This window comes from Ranitomeya imitator, chromosome 1, assembly GCF_032444005.1.
Source record: "Ranitomeya imitator isolate aRanImi1 chromosome 1, aRanImi1.pri, whole genome shotgun sequence".
Lineage (NCBI taxonomy): Eukaryota > Metazoa > Chordata > Amphibia > Anura > Dendrobatidae > Ranitomeya > Ranitomeya imitator.
In genome coordinates this window covers 480472158-480492709 of record NC_091282.1, presented here as the reverse complement: position 1 = coordinate 480492709, position 20552 = coordinate 480472158, and positions in this window count along the sequence as shown.

The following is a 20552-nucleotide window of genomic DNA, read 5'->3' as shown; positions in this document are numbered from 1 at the left end:
ATATCTGTCTTGCACATTAAAGGGACACTGTCACCTGGATTTGGAGGGAACAATCTTCAGCCATGGAGGCGGGTTTTGGGGTTTTTGATTCACCCTTTCCTTACCCGCTGGCTGCATGCTGGCTGCAATATTGGATTGAAGTTCATTCTCTGTCCTCCGTAGTACACGCCTGCACAAGGTGCAATCTTGCCTTGCGCAGGCGTGTACTATGGAGGACAGAGAATGAACTTCAATTCAATATTGCAGCCAGCATGCAGCCAGCGGGTAAGGAAAGGGTGAATCAAAAACCCCAAAACCCCGCCTCCATGGCTGAAGATTGTTCCCTCCAAATCCAGGTGACAGTGTCCCTTTAATATGTGGGGGAAATCCACTGTTCGTGTGTACAGCAGGACTCGGAAAGGATGGCGGACAATTTGACTTTTTGAATATAAAATTGGCTGGATTTCATACCGGACACCATGTCACATTTGAAGAGTCCCAGATGTGCCTAAACAGTGGAAACTCCACACATTTGGCCTCAATTTGGAAGCTAGACCCCTCAAGGAACTTATCTAGATGTTTGGTGCGCACCTTGAACTCCAAGTGTTACACATAACTTTATAATGTTGAGCCGTGAAAATTTAAAATCACTTTTTTCCCACAAAAATCATCTTTTTGCCCCGATGTTTTTATTTTAACAAGGGTAACAGGAAAAATTGGACCCAAAAATTATTGGAACATGTAAAATTATTGTGAAATTTCTCCTGAGTATGCCGATATCCCATATGTAGAGGAAAACCATTGTTTGGGCACATGGCAGGGCACAGAAGAGAAGGAGCACTGTTTGACTTTTTGAACACAAAATTGCCTGCATCGAGAGCGGATGCTATGTCAAGTTTGGATGGTCCCTAATGTGCCCAAACAGTGGAAACAACTCACAAGTGACCCCATTTTGGAAACTAGACCCTTCAAGGAACTTATATACATTTGTTTGGTGAGCATCTTAAACCCCAATGCTTCACATAAGTTTACAACGTAGATGTCATCCACAGTGTGGAAAGTGCAATATGAAGGGATGAGGGGAAGAAAGCCCAGACACTAGGGAAAAGGTGAGTGGAGCTCCCTTAGCAGATCTGATAACACCCTACATGCCCTACAGTCCCTTATTTGGTTCCTCACCAATCACCGAGCAGGAACCTAAGGCCCATATCTCCCTAGAGCTAGCCCTAGATTGGGGAGAGGGGATTACATTTCTAGAATTCGCCCTTTTCTTACTTTCGACTCTGCAAAAACTCTTACTGTTTCACTTATTCATTCTCGTCTGGACTATTGTAACTCTCTACTAATCGGCCTCCCTCTTACCAAACTCTCCCCGCTCCAATCTGTCCTGAATGCTGCAGCCAGGATCATATTCCTCACCAACCGTTACACCGATGCCTCTACCCTGTGCCAGTCATTACACTGGCTACCCATCCACTCCAGAATCCAGTACAAAACTACTATCCTCATCCACAAAGCACTCCATGGCTCAGCACCACCCTACATCTCCTCCCTGGTATCAGTCTACCACCCTACCCGTGCCCTCCGCTCCGCTAATGACCTCAGGTTAGCATCCTCAATAATCAGAACCTCCCACTCCCGTCTCCAAGACTTTACACGTGCTGCGCCGATTCTTTGGAATGCACTACCTAGGTTAATACGATTAATCCCCAATCCCCACAGTTTTAAGCGTACCCTAAAAACTCATTTGTTCAGACTGGCCTACCGCCTCAATGCATTAACCTAATGATCCCTGTGTGGCCTATTTATAATAAAAAAAAAAAAAAAAAAAAAAAAGATTCCTCGCATCATGTTCTCATACACTTTATGCAGTATTAGCCCTCTGTGTCTGTACTGCTACATACTGGTTCATGCAGCTTTACATGAACACCTGAGCCTTACACTATAGCTGGTCCGAATAACTAAAGCATTTGTTACCATCCACCTCTCGTGTCTCCCCTTTTCCCCATAGTTTGTAAGCTTGCGAGCAGGGCCCTCACTCCTACTGGTATCTGTTTTGAACTGTATTTCTGTTATGCTGTAATGTCTATTGTCTGTACAAGTCCCCTCTATAATTTGTAAAGCGCTGCGGAATATGTTGGCGCTATATAAATAAAAATTATTATTATTATTATTATTATTAGCACTGGTCAATCTCCACTGTAAACTAAAGGTAAAAAAGTAGACAGACAAAGTGAATGAACTTAGCTTGAGCAGACTTAGAGAGATAACACCAAACGTACTCAAACAACTCCAGAGAGGAAGTTAGCTGACTGCTATAGTTCCAAGCATTTACAATGGAAAAATGTGAATATCAACCGCAACTCTCTGCAGCAGACTGGGGATTTATAACCCCCAGGTCAAGGTGTGTCAACTAGAGCCGGAGGGAAGTTGAAGCTTGGTCTAAGAGTCAGAAGGATTAAGGAGGCATCTGTAATGCCAAACGCAGAGATCTTCTGAAGCCAGAAGCAGAGAGACAGTCTGTTGAATCTGACACATCCGTGACAGTAGAGCCATGAAAATTAAAAATCAAATTTTCTCCAAATAAATCAAGAAATTTCTCCTGAGCATGTCGATACCCCATATGTGGGGGAAAGCCACTGTTTATGTGCATGAAAGAGCATGGTATGTAAGGAGTGCCATTTGATTTCTTGAATGTAAAATTTGCTGGAATAATTAGCAGACGTCATGTCGCCTATGGAGAGCCCTTGATGTGCTTACATAGTGGGAAAAAAAACTGATACCATTTTGGAAATTTGACCCCTTGGGGAACTTATCTAGATGTGTTTTGAGTACCTTGAACCCCCAGGTGTTTCAAAGAAATCGCACCAAACAATTTGTTGTGCAATTTCTCCTGAGTACTCCGATACTCCATGTGTGGAAAGAAACATTCTTTTGGTGCAAGGTAGAGCTTGGAAGGGAAGGACATCATTTGACTTTTTGAAAGCAAAATTGACTGGAATCGGGATCGGAAGCCATATCTCATTTGGAGAGCCCTTGATGTGCCTAAACAGTGGAACCCCCCACAAGTGACACCATTTTGGAAACTAGACCCTTCAAGGAACTTATCTAGATGTGTGGTGAGCACCTTGAAACCCCCAGGTGCTTCACAGAAGGTTATAACGTAGAGCTGTGAAAATAAAATATAAAATGTTTTCCACAAAAATAATTTTTAATGACACAAATAGTCCCAACAACATATTCATCTACCAAAATTACCATGCATAGACTGGCATATAAATGCTAAGTAGCATATCTATAGGGGCAAAAGAAAACGACTCAAAATATATATAGGACAACAGGAGAGCAAATGAGTCAAACGGACATGCCACTTGTAAACAAACGTGAAAAATCATTATTAAATACAAGATAAAAAACATACACAAAACTACCATAAAGCGTATGTACAGGACAACAGAGCAATCAATATATCCAGTAACGGCATAGTACAAATGGGTGTGTGGACAGATACCAAATGAAAAGGAGCGGTAAGATTATACTCCATAATGGGCACACCCAGTGTGGTATAATATAAAAAATGACTGCAGTATGCTGGGCAAAAGTTCAATATAGATCATATGCATAATATAGCTAGTTATATGTTATATAGGTTCACAGGGAAAATTAGGGAAAGGGGAGCCTATGTATAGAGCATAACATGTCATGTGACCTCCACTGCTCTAAGGCATACCCTTACCATATAACCCACCAAACATAGATAACCTGTGAGATGGTTTAAACCCAGCAAGAGGGCCACAGCTGCAGACAAATAAGACAACAGTATTTACCCATATCAGGAAAGGATAATCAGTCCGGTCCTAGATCCCCAACGCACGTTTCGGTGCGGGTTCACCTTCTTCAGGGGGCGTGGTTTTGATGGAGGATATAACCTCCCTATATATCCGACGAGAGAAGTCACAGGGTACAAGAGTACCAATAGGGACAAAGTGCTAAAACTAGGTAGAGAGCTGATAGGCCAGTCAGCAAACAGCCAAAATAGCGCCATGACGTCACGAGAGGCCGCCAACAGGAACAGCCGCTCTACCACTGAGCGGGCAAGACAGTGTCATAAAGAAGCGGCGGCTAATAGGTAATATATTGCGCATGCGCTACCAACACTATTATGATGCATCTAAGCGGTAACCTAGGAGACACAGAGGTCACGTGGGACCGCCGGCAGGAACATCCGCTCTGCCACTGAACGGGCAGGGGAGTGTCATCAGAAAGCGGCAGCTGATAGGTAAATACGTTGTATTGCGCATGCGCCACCAGCGCTGTCATAACGTGTCTACAACAGTAACCGAGGAGACACAAATACACTTCACATACTACATACACTGTCCGGAGGAGGCGGGCGATCAAAAAGCCCCGTGACAATCCCGGCTGCGCAATCCGAAGGGTGAGTCGGCACCAAAACACACCCACGGACAGAGCAAGCAGAGAGAACTCACAGGGGGAAGAAAGACAGCCCGTCTCCATACGGACAGAGAACAATACATGGTAACAATATCAGGCTAAAAATATTAATAAACAAATGTCAAACATTTAAATAAATAAATCCAACATACATATGCAAGCTGTATCTGTGCCTATATAACACAAAACAAGCACAGAAAGAAGGCACCTACAAAAAGCCAATACTGTGAGGGCTGGTAACATCCGGGAGGCTGGCGCCCCACCTCCACCATGCACCAAGCTAAAACAGGAGGCAGTGTGTGAACATGCACATAATATAGACTATTTAAAGGTATATATAATAGAGAAAATCACGACCACATATAGGCCCACATAATTAATTAACATAATATGACTACAAAGTGCTGAGTCCATACTAGAGTCACACTTCTCCTCAAAGTATGATTACTTAAATGACTTCATAGATGCCACTCCATAATGTAAAATACGTGACCTCGACGGAACATAGGGGTATATCTTGAGCAAGTCGCACCGTACATATTCAGATCAGTATATTGCACTAACGGATAGCTGGAATAATAAATAAAAAGCATAAGTTAAAATCATTAAAAAGAAACACCAAAACCAAAATTAAAAGACAAAACAGCGGCGGAAGGTCAGGCAGGGGCACATCAGGCAAAAGAATAAATACAAGGTACTCACACCACAAAATAGTGGTTACAGGAAAGAGGCAAAGCCATGTGATTCATTAAGGCCGCGTGGAAACATTGTGCCCAAAACAGTGATCCACCTACATTCTTTCTGGGCAAGTAATTGCTTAATGTTTCCACCGCGGATCCCGAGTTGAATATGCTGGATGCCCCTGACCATGAAGGATTTGGGGTCACTCTGATGGTATGTGCGAAAATGTCTCGGTATAGTTTTTAGCAAGGACTCATCCATAACCGAGGCAGATGCTAGTATGTCACGTACATGCTCTCGGGTACGAATTCTCAACTGACGAGACGTCAGACCAATATAAATCTTATCGCACCCACATGTAGCGTAGTATATCACCTGTGTTGTCGCACAGGTGATATAATGTCTGATATCAAAAATACGTTTCCCGTCAGATGAGGTGAAGGTAGTGGTTCTCAGCATGTTCTTGCATGCCATACATCTCCCACATGGAAAACAGCCATGGGGTGGTCCATGTGAATTAAAGGGATTGTTGACTACTGGGACATAATGACTGTTGACCAGCATGTCTCCCAAATTTTGGCTTCTTCTAGCTGTCATAAGTGGATCCGTGGATAGGTGTCTGGAGAGGATGGGGTCAGTCTGAAGTACATTCCAATGTCGCCTAAGACATTCCCTCATCTGTGTCCACTGGCCATTGTATGTTGATATGAATCTAATATGTTCTTCACCCTTTTTTATTTTGGGCTGGCCATGTAACAAACCAGGGAGGTAGCTTTTTTTTGCCCTCAGATAGCCTTGTTTTATACAGCGATTGCTATACCCGCGCATCCGAAACCTATCATGAAGGTCCGCCGACTGAGCCTCAAATTTTTCCTCAGATGAGCACACACATCTCATTCTGAGAAATTGGCCTACCGGGATGGCCCTAATGGTAGCTGGAGGGTGGCTCGAACTCGCATGCAACAGTGCATTGACCAAGGTGGGCTTCCGATACACATCAGTCTGTAACTGCAGATGTTCGTCAGTAAAGATTTTAATATCAAGGAAGTTTACCTCGGTCCTGCTAAATTTATAAGTCAGTTTGATATTATACATGTTCGAGTTCAAGCCATCCATAAAGTCCCGCAGCTGCTGTTCAGTACCCTGCCACACAATAAAAACGTCATCAATATAACGCAGCCAGCACTGCACATGGTCCGCCGCCTGGGCACCCTCTCCGCCAAAAACCTCTCTCTCCCAAAAACCAAGGAAGAGATTGGCAAAAGAGGGCGCACAGGCAGCCCCCATGGCAGTGCCGCACTGCTGTAAATAAAAGATGTCACGAAACACGAAAAAATTGTGAGTCAGGATGTACCGAAGCAGCTGCAGGATAAATTCACACAGTGGGCCATCCCAATTGCTGTTAGCAAGAAAAAATTGGTAGGCCCGGAGACCATCATCGTGTCGGATGCACGTGTACAGCGATTCAATATCTGCCGTTACGAGTATCATATCACCATCCAAAGACATACCGTCAATTCTCGACAGAACATCCATCGTATCACGTGCGTATGAAGGAAGTGATTCCACAAGAGGCTTAAGATAGTGATCTATAAACCTACACACAGGTTCACAGAGTCCACCCAGACCCGACACAATGGGCCGGCCTGGCGGAGTCAGCGAATCCTTATGGATTTTAGGTGTGAAATAAATGGTCGGGACTTTGGGAGTTTTAATCAACAGTCCCTCCATTATTTTTTTGGGGATAATACCCTTATCAACAGCCTGTTGTAGAATCAGTTCAAGTTCTGCCAAGAAAGCTACTGTAGGGTTACGATCAAGACGACAGTATGTTTTCTTGTCTTTCAGCTGCCTATAAGCCTCCCTTTCATACATCCACTGTGGCCATATCACTATATTTCCCCCCTTGTCGGCCGGCTTAATCACAATATCCTTATAGCGTCTCAAATCTTTAAGAAAAAAAAAGGGTGAAGAACATATTAGATTCATATCAACATACAATGGCCAGTGGACACAGATGAGGGAATGTCTTAGGCGACATTGGAATGTACTTCAGACTGACCCCATCCTCTCCAGACACCTATCCACGGATCCACTTATGACAGCTAGAAGAAGCCAAAATTTGGGAGACATGCTGGTCAACAGTCATTATGTCCCAGTAGTCAACAATCCCTTTAATTCACATGGACCACCCCATGGCTGTTTTCCATGTGGGAGATGTATGGCATGTAAGAACATGCTGAGAACCACTACCTTCACCTCATCTGACGGGAAACGTATTTTTGATATCAGACATTATATCACCTGTGCGACAACACAGGTGATATACTACGCTACATGTGGGTGTGATAAGATTTATATTGGTCTGACGTCTCGTCAGTTGAGAATTCGTACCCGAGAGCATGTACGTGACATACTAGCATCTGCCTCGGTTATGGATGAGTCCTTGCTAAAAACTATACCGAGACATTTTCGCACATACCATCAGAGTGACCCCAAATCCTTCATGGTCAGGGGCATCCAGCATATTCAACTCGGGATCCGCGGTGGAAACATTAAGCAATTACTTGCCCAGAAAGAATGTAGGTGGATCACTGTTTTGGGCACAATGTTTCCACGCGGCCTTAATGAATCACATGGCTTTTCCTCTTTCCTGTAACCACTATTTTGTGGTGTGAGTACCTTGTATTTATTCTTTTGCCTGATGTGCCCCTGCCTGACCTTCCGCCGCTGTTTTGTCTTTTAATTTTGGTTTTGGTGTTTCTTTTTAATGATTTTAACTTATGCTTTTTATTTATTATTTCAGCTATCCGTTAGTGCAATATACTGATCTGAATATGTACGGTGCGACTTGCTCAAGATATACCCCTATGTTCCGTCGAGGTCACGTATTTTACATCATGGAGTGGCATCTATGAAGTCATTTAAGTCGTCATACTTTGAGGAGAAGTGTGACTCTAGTGTGGACTCAGCACTTTGTAGTCATATTATGTTGATTAATTATGTGGGCCTATATGTGGTCGTGATTTTCTCTATTATATATACCTTTAAATAGTCTATATTATGTGCATGTTCGCACACTGCCTCCTGTTTTGGCTTGGTGCATGGTGGAGGTGGGGAGCCAGCCTCTCGGATGTTACCAGCCCTCACAGTATTGGCTTTTTGTAGGTGCCTTCTTTCTGTGCTTGTTTTGTGTTATATAGGCACAGATACAGCTTGCATATGTATGTTGGATTTATTTATTTAAATAATTGTCATTTGTTTATTAATATTTTTAGCCTGATATTGTTATCATGTATTGTTCTCTGTCCGTATGGAGACGGGCTGTCTTTCTTCCCCTTGTGAGTTCTCTCTGCTTGCTCTGTCCATGGGTGTGTTTCGGTGCCAACTCGCCCTTCGGATTGCGCAGCGGGGATTGTCACGGGGCTTTTTGATCGCCCGCCTCCTCCGGACAGTGTACGTAGTATGTGAAGTGTATTTGTGTCTCCTAGGTTACTGTTGTAGACGCGTTATGACAGCGCTGGCGGTGCATGCGCAATACAACGTATTTACCTATCAGCTGCCGCTTTCTGATGACACTCCCCTGCCCGTTCAGTGGCAGAGCGGATGTTCCTGCCGGCAGTCCCACGTGACCTCTGTGTCTCCTAGGTTACCGCTTAGATGCATCATAATAGTGTTGGTAGCGCATGCGCAATATATTACCTATTAGCCGCCGCTTCTTTATGACACTGTCTTGCCCGCTCAGTGGTAGAGCGGCTGTTCCTGTTGGCGGCCTCTCATGACGTCATGGCGCTATTTTGGCTGTTTGTTGACTGGCCTATCAGCTCTCTACCTAGTTTTAGCACTTTGTCCCTATTGGTACTCTTGTACCCTGTGACTTCTGTCGTCGGATATATAGGGAGGTTATATCCTCCATCAAAACCACGCCCCCTGAAGAAGGTGAACCCGCACCAAAACGTGCGTTGGGGATCTAGGACCGGACAGATTATCCTTTCCTGATATGGGTAAATACTCTTGTCTTATTTGTCTGCAGCTGTGGCCCTCTTGTTGGGTTTAAACCATCTCACAGGTTATCTATGTTTGGTGGGTTATATGGTAAGGGTATGCCTTAGAGCAGTGGAGGTCACATGACATGTTATGCTCTATACATAGGCTCCCCTTTCCCTAATTTTCCCTGTGAACCTATATAACATATAACTAGCTATATTATGCATATGATCTATATTGAACTTTTGCCCAGCATACTGCAGTCATTTTTTTATATTATACCACACTGGGTGTGCCCATTATGGAAGTATAATCTTACCGCTCCTTTTCATTTGGTATCTGTCCACACACCCATTTGTACTATGCCGTTACTGGATATATTGATTGCTCTGTTGTCCTGTACATACGCTTTATGGTAGTTTTGTGTATTTTTTTTATCTTGTATTTAATAAAGATTTTTCACGTTTGTTTACAAGTGGCATGTCCGTTTGACTCATTTGCTCTCCTGTTGTCCTAAAAATAATTTTTAGCAACAATTTTTTTCTTATCACAAGGGTAACAGGAGAAAATTGACTGAAAAAATTGTTGTGCAATTTCTGCTGAGTATGCTGATACAGTATGTGTGGAGGAAAACCACTGTTTGGGCTCAAGGCAGGGCTTAGAAGGGAAGGAGCAAGGTTTGACTTTTTGAACACAAAATTGGCTGGAATACAGAGCGGACACCATGTCGCATTTGGAGGGCCCCTAAAAATGTTTTTTCAATTTATTTTGAGTGTGCCAATACACTGGAATGGTTTGAGGGTGCCATGTCACATTAGCAGGGCCCCTGAGGTGGCAGACAGCAGAACCCACCATAAGTGATGTCATTACACCTCTCAATTAATTTATTTAAGGTTGAAGTGCTCATATTGACACCACAGATGTGTCACAGAAATGTATACTATTGGGCGGTGAAGAAAGAATAATTACATTTCTTCCACTAAAACATTGTTTTAGCCCCAAATTTTTAGTTTTCATAAGGGCTAATAGGAAATAGGACCCCTCAGTTTGTTGTGCAATTTCTCCTGAGTGTGCCAATACTCTGCCTGTAATCGGGAGCTACTTCTGAGGCACAGTTCAAAGCTCAAAACGGAAGGAGCGCCATATTATAGTGCAGATTTTACTATTATGGCTTGAGGTTGCCATATCACATTGGCAGAGCCAATGAGGTGCCAGAACAGCAAAATCCCCCATAAGTGACCCCATTTTACAAACTAAACATGTCAATTAATTCATCTAGGGGCACAGTGATCGTATTGATACCACGGGCATCTCACTGAATTTTATACCATTGGATAGTGGGCAAAAAATAATTGCGTTTTTACCACCAAAATTTTGTTTTAGCCCAGATTTTACATTTACATGGGTAAAAATGACACCAAAATTTGTCCCACAATTTTTACTGAATGTTGAAATAATCCACATGTGGTCGTACAGTACGAATTAGCCACACCGCAAGATTCAACAGGGATGGAGTGCTATTTGCCCCCTGGAGTGCAGATTTTACAAGAATAATTTGCGGACTCCATTTACAGAGCCCCTATGTGCAAGAAATGCAGAATCCCCTCTCAAGTGACCCAGTTTTCGAAATTATACCCTTGTCAAACATGTGGACACTAAAGGTGGTTTATGCACAATGGGGCTCAGAAGGGAGGAGGCATTTGGATTTGGGAACACAGAATTTGCTGAATTCATTTTAGGGAGTGAGGAGCCATTTCACTTTTCTAGAGACTTTGCACTATCAGTAACTTGGAAGCCTCCTATATTTCCATTAACAGATACTGGATCTGAGAGGGGACTTGCTTTTTTGTGGATTGAGTTGAAGCTGTTATTAGGAACATTTTGCATAAAATTTGGGATCACATTTATCCAGCACTCTATGTTTAGCAGTTACTTTGGGCTTTCCATCTAAATCTGTGAGTGACGTAACAGATGAAACACCGAGGGATCCATTCACTATAATGAGGCAGCAGACTGCACTTTTATGCAAGCCTAAAATGACGGACACCACTTGATCACAGGCCATACATCTTCCACAATGCCTCCATCTACCTCATTATAGGAAATCTTCTGCCGGGTGTTTCATCTGAATCACGTATTTCAGAGATTTACACGGAAACCCCAGTGTAAATGTTCAGCATAGAATACAGGATACATGTGAGCTGAGCCTCACTGGGGGGCAGGACGAACAAATCAAAAGCATGTGAAGAATCTGATTTATTTATTTTTTACGCCATTTGTCTTGTGGCATAAGTGATTAGACTACTTTTTTCTTCGGGTTGGTGCGATTACAGCAATACCAGATTTATATCTGGTTTTCATGTTTGGCTGCTGTCACATACTAAAAGACGCTTTTATTGCAAAAACTCGTTTTTGTATTGTCATACTTTGAGAGCTATAATTTTTTCATTTTTCAACCTACAGAGACATGTGACAGCTTTTTTTTAGCAGGACGAGTACACATTTTTATTGATACCATTTTCGGGCACATTACAATTTTTGATCACTTTCTATTCTGATTTTTTTGAGGCAGAATAAACAATAATCATGAGTTCTTGACTTTTTTTCATTCTGCATGTGGTAAAATTCATAAAGCAGCTTTACTGTTTGGGTCAATACGGTTACAGCGATACGACATGTACAGTATATATATTTTTTGTATGCTTTGGTGCTTTTACACAATAAGCTTTATAGGAAAAATAATTATTTTTGCATTGCTTTATTCTGAGTACTATAACTTTTGTTATGCTTATGGAGCTGTATGGTGGCTTGCTTTTTACAGGACAAAATTCAATTTTTATGTCCAGTCATCTTTTTGATCACGTTGTATTTCACTTTTTTCCAGAGGTATGAGGATAAAGCATAATTTGCTACTTTTTCGTGTGTTTTTTCTTACAACGTTCACTGACATTTTCATAGATTAGTTTGTCCCGGACGCGTTGATACCAAACTTGTAGTTGTTTTTTGGCATAAAAATGTATTTTCATTAGTGTAATATTTTTATTATTATTATTATTATTATTATGTTTATTTTTTTTATTCAGTCCCTTTATGGGACTTTTACTTCTTTACTTTGATTGCAGGTGTAATATATTGCAAAGCATCAGCATTGCAGTGCATTATACCTATACTGAAAGCTTCTGACACCATGCTGTGAGCATGTCTTCCGTAGCTTGGTGACCTGGGGGTGGTCAGGACGACCCTTGTCACCATGGCAACAATCGGGCCCCCACGGGCTCCTGTTCCTCTCCCTGCCTAAATGTTATGTCCGTGCTCGAGCACAGCATTTAGGCGGTTAACAGCCAGGGGCTGTGCTGACACGACTCCTGGCTGTTAGTACAGAAGCTCAGTCACATGTAGCGGTGAGCTGCTGCACTGATTGAACAGGTGGCAGGTGGTGCTGATATTTCAGCATCCTCTGTGCGATCATGCTGTAATCGGTCAGTCAGATTGACCAACCAATCATAGCGATCTGAGTATGGGGATTGACGGCATGGGTCCATGCACCTCTTCCCGTGCCTCTCAGCTGTCTGCACTAAACTGTGTAAACACATAGTGACAGTTTAAATGCATAGCGAACATAGCCTGTCATGGTGTGGGAGCTTACACCCGGCAATGACGGTCTATATCCGTCATTGGACATTAAGAGGTTAAAAATATATAACCCCCTTAACATTACTGATGCTATCAGTGTTTTGGACCAGTGTCATTAGTCTATGGTCCATGTGTCCGTTTTTGTCATAAGTGTGTCATCAGTGATCTTCATGGATGGATAGAGAAATAATTAAATTACAAAATGTTCTCTTACCCTTTAGAGCGACTTGCTCTGCCACTTGCAAACAAACACTGACACACAGAAACCCTTTACTGCAGGGATTTTAACTGGAATCTGTGGCCATGGGCCACTTGTACGACCCAGTTGGAGGGAGTGAAGTGCCCCACTACCATTCTGTAGCTCACTTCAAAAATAAAAGCCTCCTTACTTTGACAAGCCAGAGATGGTAGTCACTCTCCATAAGGAGAAACGATACCCCTTAGACCCTAGGTTATAATGGGTATATGAAAATGTTGCTGGAGGCTGAGAAGAGGGGAGAGAAAACCAGAGAGTGCTACCTAAGCACAATAAATGGCATATAGAAAACAATTGTGATACATACATACAGAGGGGAAAAAAGTATTTAGTCAGCCACTAATTGTGCAAGTTATCCCACTTAAACATATGAGAGGCTGTTACAGGGCGGTATACTGTATATTAATTATTAATGTCAGGCTCGACTATTAATAATCAATATTCAGCTAATACCTCACTTGTTACATAGTAACATAGTAACATAGTTAGTAAGGCCGAAAAAAGACATTTGTCCATCCAGTTCAGCCTATATTCCATCATAATAAATCCCCAGATCTACGTCCTTCTTCAGAACCTAATTGTATGATACAATATTGTTCATAGTAATATAGTTAGTAAGGCCGAAAACATAGTTAGTAAGGCCGAAAACTACTCAGATTCTTTTGCACTATATTCTACAAATGGCAACTAACTGAGACAAAACCTGTAACTATGTTACAGAGGCCTCCACTTCACCCACACTCCTCGCCCTGGCAACAAACATGGTGGAGGAGTGGGCCTTCTCCTTTCTTCCAACTGTACCTTTAACCCAAACCCACCTCTACCCTCCCTTATCCTCCCCTCTTTTGAAGTCCACTCTGTCCACATCTACTCCCCCTACAACCTCCAAATTGCCATCATATACTGACCACTGTGCCCGAACACTGCCTTTATTGACCAATTCTCCACCTGGCTCCTACACTTTCTCCCTGCTGACATTCCCACCATCATCATGGGTGACTTCAACATCCCCATTGATACCCACCAGTCAGCAGCCTCCAAACTCCTGTCCCTTACTTCATCCTTTGGACTTACTCAGTGGTCCTCCTCAGCCACCCACACAGACGGACACACATTAGACCTGGTCTTCACCCGTTTATGCTCCTTATCTAACTTCACAACCTCCCCTCTCCCTCTATCTGACCACCATCTACTCACTTTCTCATCACTGTCCTCCTCACCTGTCACCCATGTCCAGCACCATGCGCACCCACGCAGAAACCTCGCACACCTAGACACCAACACACTCTCTGACTCTATCCTACCACTGTCCTCTATATCCTCACTCCATGACACAGACACTGCCACTGCTTTCTACAATGCCACTCTTGCATCAGCTATTGACACGGTCGCCCCTGTCATGCATAGCAGAGTGCGACGAACTAATTGACAACCATGGCACAATAACATCCCTAAAAAGCTTCGGCAAGTATCCAGAATTGCAGAACAGCGTTGGAAGAAAACACATTCCCAAGAAGATTTCACTGCACTCAAACAAGCAACACTGGCATTCAAATCAGCTCTCACCTCTACTAAACAGACCTACTTCACAACCCTTGTATCTTCCTTATCCCACAACCCCAAACAGTTGTTCAACACTTTTAACTCCCTCCTCCGCCCACCACTGCCCCTTCCGAGTTCCCTAATTGTTGCCGAGGACTTTGCCACGCACTTCAAAAATAAAATAGACCAAATAAGGCAAGTCTCTGTTGTCCAACCACCTCAACCCCTTTGTATGCCAGACCAATGCCCAAACCCCATAACTTCAATCTCCAAAATCTCTGAAGGGGAGCTTGCTCATCTTCTCTCCAAATCACACCTCACCACTTGTGCACTTGACCCCATCCCATCCCATCTCCTCCCCAACCTCCACACTAATCCCATCCCTAACCCATATCTTCAACCTTTCACTAACTTCTGGTACCTTCCCTTCTGCCTTCAAACATGCCACAATCACACCTATCCTCAAAAAGCCATCCCTTGACCCAAGTGCTATGTGTTGTGAATTCTGTGGTCAAGCTCCCTCCTGTGGTCATGAGTGGTACTTCGGCTGGTTCTGTCTATGAGCTTCCTCTGGTGGATGTGAGTGGGGCTGCGGCTTCTGAGTCTCCTTCCTCAGGTGACGAGGTTAAGTCGTTAGGTGCTGCTCTATTTAACTCCACCTAGTTCTTTGTTCCTGGCCTCCAGTCATTGTTCCAGTATTGGTCTTGCTCTCTCCTGGATCGTTCTTGTGGCCTGTCTGCCCTGCATAAGCTAAGTTTTGCTTGTGTTACTTTTGTTTGCTATATTTTCTGTCCAGCTTGCTATATTGGTTTTTCTTGCTTGCTGGAAGCTCTGAGACGCAGAGGGAGAACCTCCGTACCGTTAGTCGGTGCGGAGGGTCTTTTTGCCCCCTCTGCGTGGTTGTTTGTAGGTTTTTGTGCTGACCGCAAAGCTATCTTTCCTATCCTCGGTCTATTCAGTAAGTCGGGCCTCACTTTGCTAAAATCTATTTCATCTCTGTGTTTGTATTTTCATCTTAACTCACAGTCATTATATGTGGGGGGCTGCCTTTTCCTTTGGGGAATCTCTCTGAGGCAAGGTAGGCTTATTTTTCTATCTTCAGGGCTAGCTAGTTTCTCAGGCTGTGCCCGAGGCGCCTAGGTCTGGTCAGGAGCGCTCCACGGCTACCTCTAGTGTGGTATGATAGGATTAGGGATTGCGGTCAGCAGAGTTCCCACGTCTCAGTGCTCGTCCTATGTTAGTAACTATCAGGTCACTTTGTGTGCTCTTAACCACTAGGTCCATTGTGGTTCTGAATCACCTGTTCATAACAGTACTGGAGGCCCAAAGTACTAATGCTTCTCAATAGAGGGAAAAGAGAAGTTCTGAGACCATTTTTTTTTCTCTGTACTGTGTTTTGTCTTTCTTTTCCCCTAGACATTTGGGTGGTTCAGGACACAGGTGTAGTGATGGACATTAAAGGTCTGTCTTCTTGCCTGGATCATCTCACTGCAAGAGTACAAAATATTCAAGACTTTGTGGTTCAGAATTCTATGTTAGAACCAAGAATTCCTATTCCTGATTTGTTTTCTGGAGATAGAGCTAAGTTTCTGAGTTTTAAGAATAATTGTAAACTGTTTCTGGCTTTGAAACCCCGCTCCTCTGGTGACCCAGTTCAACAAGTTAAGATAATTATTTCTTTATTACGTGGCGACCCTCAAGACTGGGCATTTTCCCTTGCGCCAGGAGATCCTGCATTATGTAATATTGATGCGTTTTTTCTGGTGCTCGGATTGCTGTATGATGAACCTAATTCAGTGGATCAGGCAGAGAAAAATTTACTGGCTCTGTGTCAGGGTCAGGATGAGGTAGAGATATATTGTCAGAAGTTTAGGAAGTGGTCTGTGCTCACTCAATGGAATGAATGTGCGCTGGCAGCAATTTTCAGAAAAGGTCTCTCTGAAGCCCTTAAGGATGTCATGGTGGGATTTCCTATGCCTGCTGGTCTGAATGAGTCTATGTCTTTGGCCATTCAGATCGGTCGACGCTTGCGTGAGTGTAAAACTGTGCACCATTTGGCGGTATTATCTGAGCATGGACCTGAGCCTATGCAGTGCGATAGGACTTTGACCAGAGCTGAACGGCAAGAACACAGACGTCAGAATAGGCTGTGTTTTTACTGTGGTGATTCCACTCATGCTATCTCCGATTGTCCTAAGCGCACTAAGCGGTTCGCTAGGTCTGCCACCATTGGTACGGTACAGTCGAAATTTCTTTTGTCCGTTACTTTGTTCTGCTCTTTGTCATCCTATTCTGTCATGGCATTTGTGGATTCAGGCGCTGCCCTGAATTTGATGGACTTGGAGTATGCTAGGCGCTGTGGGTTTTTCTTGGAGCCCTTGCAGTATCCTATTCCATTGAGAGGAATTGATGCTACGCCTTTGGCCAAGAATAAGCCTCAGTACTGGACCCAGCTGACCATGTGCATGGCTCCTGCGCATCAGGAGGATATTCGCTTTTTGGTATTGCATAATTTGCATGATGTGGTCGTGTTGGGGTTGCCATGGCTACAAGTCCATAACCCAGTATTGGATTGGAAATCAATGTCTGTGTCCAGCTGGGGTTGTCAGGGGGTACATGGTGATGTTCCATTTCTGTCTATTTCATCATCCACCCCTTCTGAGTTCCCAGAGTTCTTGTCGGATTACCGGGATGTATTTGATGAGCCCAATTCCAGTGCCCTACCTCCGCATAGGGACTGTGATTGTGCTATCGATTTGATTCCTGGTAGTAAGTTTCCTAAAGGTCGACTGTTTAATTTGTCTGTGCCTGAGCACGCCGCTATGCGGAGTTACGTAAAGGAATCCTTGGAGAAGGATCATATTCGCCCGTCGTCGTTGCCATTGGGAGCAGGGTTCTTTTTTGTGGCCAAGAAGGATGGTTCGCTGAGACCTTGTATTGATTACCGCCTTCTAAATAAAATCACGGTCAAATTTCAGTACCCCTTGCTGCTGCTGTCTGATTTGTTTGCTCGAATTAAGGGGGCCTGTTGGTTCACCAAGATAGATCTTCGTGGTGCGTATAATCTTGTGCATATTAAACAGGGCGATGAATGGATAACAGCATTTAATACGCCCGAGGGCCATTTTGAGTACCTGGTTATGCCATTCGGGCTTTCTAATGCTCCATCAGTGTTTCAGTCCTTTATGCATGACATCTTCCGAGAGTACCTGGATAAATTCCTGATTGTACACTTGGATGATATTTTGGTCTTCTTGGATGATTGGGAGTCTCATGTGAAGCAGGTCAGAATGGTGTTCCAGGTCCTGCGTGCGAATTCTTTGTTTGTGAAGGGGTCAAAGTGTCTCTTTGGTGTTCAGAAGGTTTCATTTTTGGGTTTCATTTTTTCCCCTTCTACTATCGAGATGGACCCTGTTAAGGTTTGGGCCATTTATGATTGGACTCAGCCGACATCTCGGAAGAGTCTGCAAAAGTTCCTGGGCTTTGCTAATTTTTATCGTCGCTTCATCAATAATTTTTCTAGTATTGCTAAACCGTTGACTGATTTAACCAAGAAGGGTGCTGATGTGGTCAATTGGTCTTCTGCTGCTGTGGAAGCTTTTCAAGAGTTGAAGCATCGTTTTTCTTCTGCCCCTGTGTTGTGCCAACCAGATGTTTCGCTCCCATTCCAGGTCGAGGTTGATGCTTCTGAGATTGGAGCAGGGGCTGTTTTGTAGCAAAGAAGTTCTTATGGCTCGGTGATGAAACCATGCGCCTTCTTTTCCAGAAAGTTTTCGCCTGCTGAGCGTAATTATGATGTTGGCAATCGAGAGTTGCTGGCCATGAAGTGGGCATTCGAGGAGTGGCGTCATTGGCTTGAAGGAGCTAAGCATCGCATGGTGGTCTTGACTGATCACAAGAACTTGACTTATCTCGAGTCTGCCAAACGGTTGAATCCTAGACAGGCTCGTTGGTCGCTGTTTTTCTCCCGTTTTTTCTTTGTGGTTTCGTACCTTCCGGGCTATAAAAATGTGAAGGCGGATGCCCTGTCTAGGAGTTTTGTGCCCGACTCTCCGGGTTTGTCTGAGCCGGCGGGTATTCTCAAAGAGGGGGTCATTTTGTCTGCCATCTCCCCTGATTTGCGGCGGGTGCTGCAAAAATTTCAGGCTAATAGACCTGACCGTTGCCCAGCGGAGAAACTGTTTGTCCCTGATAAATGGACGAGTAGAGTTATCTCTGAGGTTCATTGTTCGGTGTTGGCTGGTCATCCTGGAATCTTTGGTACCAGAGATTTGGTGGCTAGATCCTTTTGGTGGCCGTCTCTGTCGCGGGATGTGCAGTCCTGTGGGATTTGTGCTCGGGTTAAGCCCTGCTGTTCTCGTGCCAGTGGGTTGCTTTTGCCCTTGCCAGTCCCGAAGAGGCCCTGGACACATATCTCTATGGATTTTATTTCGGATCTCCCCGTCTCTCAAAAAATGTCGGTCATTTGGGTTGTTTGTGATCGCTTCTCTAAGATGGTCCATTTGGTACCCTTGTCTAAATTGCCTTCCTCCTCTGATTTGGTGCCATTGTTCTTCCAGCATGTGGTTCGTTTACATGGCATTCCGGAGAACATCGTTTCTGACAGAGGTTCCCAGTTTGTTTCGAGGTTTTGGCGAGTCTTTTGTGCTAGGATGGGCATTGATTTGTCTTTTTCCTCGGCTTTCCATCCTCAGAGAAATGGCCAGACTGAACGAACCAATCAGACCTTGGAAACATATCTGAGATGTTTTGTTTCTGCCGATCAGGATGATTGGGTGTCCTTTTTGCCTTTGGCTGAGTTCGCCCTTAATAATCGGGCCAGCTCGGCTACTTTGGTTTCGCCGTTTTTCTGCAATTCTGGTTTCCATCCTCGTTTCTCTTCAGGGCAGGTTGAGTCTTCTGACTGTCCTGGTGTGGATACTGTGGTGGATAGGTTGCAGCAGATTTGGACTCATGTGGTGGACAATTTGACATTGTCTCAGGAGAAGGCTCAACGTTTCGCTAACCGCAGGCGCTGTGTGGGTCCCCGACTTCGTGTTGGGGATTTGGTTTGGTTGTCATCTCGTTATATTCCTATGAAAGTTTCCTCTCCTAAGTTTAAGCCTCATTTCATTGGTCCGTATAGGATTTCTGAGGTTCTTAATCCTGTGTCTTTTCGTTTGACCCTTCCAGCTTCTTTTTCCATCCATAACGTATTCCATAGGTCATTGTTGCGGAGATACGTGGCACCTGTGGTTCCATCCGTTGATCCTCCTGCCCCGGTTTTGGTTGAGGGGGAGTTGGAGTATATAGTGGAGAAGATTTTGGATTCTCGTATTTCGAGACGGAAACTCCAGTACCTGGTTAAGTGGAAGGGTTATGGTCAGGAAGATAATTCCTGGGTCTTTGCCTCTGATGTTCATGCTGCCGATCTGGTTCGTGCCTTTCATTTGGCTCATCCTGGTCGGCCTGGGGGCTCTGGTGAGGGTTCGGTGACCCCTCCTCAAGGGGGGGGTACTGTTGTGAATTCTGTGGTCAAGCTCCCTCCTGTGGTCATGAGTGGTACTTCGGCTGGTTCTGTCTATGAGCTTCCTCTGGTGGATGTGAGCGGGGCTGCGGCTTCTGAGTTTCCTTCCTCAGGTGACGAGGTTAAGTCGTTAGGTGCTGCTCTATTTAACTCCACCTAGTGCTTTGTTCCTGGCCTCCAGTCAATGTTCCAGTATTGGTCTTGCTCTCTCCTGGATCGTTCTTGTGGCCTGTCTGCCCTGCATAAGCTAAGTTTTGCTTGTGTTACTTTTGTTTGCTATATTTTCTGTCCAGCTTGCTATATTGGTTTTTCTTGCTTGCTGGAAGCTCTGAGACGCAGAGGGAGCACCTCCGTACCGTTAGTCGGTGCGGAGGGTCTTTCTGCCCCCTCTGCGTGGTTGTTTGTAGGTTTTTGTGCTGACCGCAAAGCTATCTTTCCTATCCTCGGTCTATTCAGTAAGTCGGGCCTCACTTTGCTAAAATCTATTTCATCTCTGTGTTTGTATTTTCATCT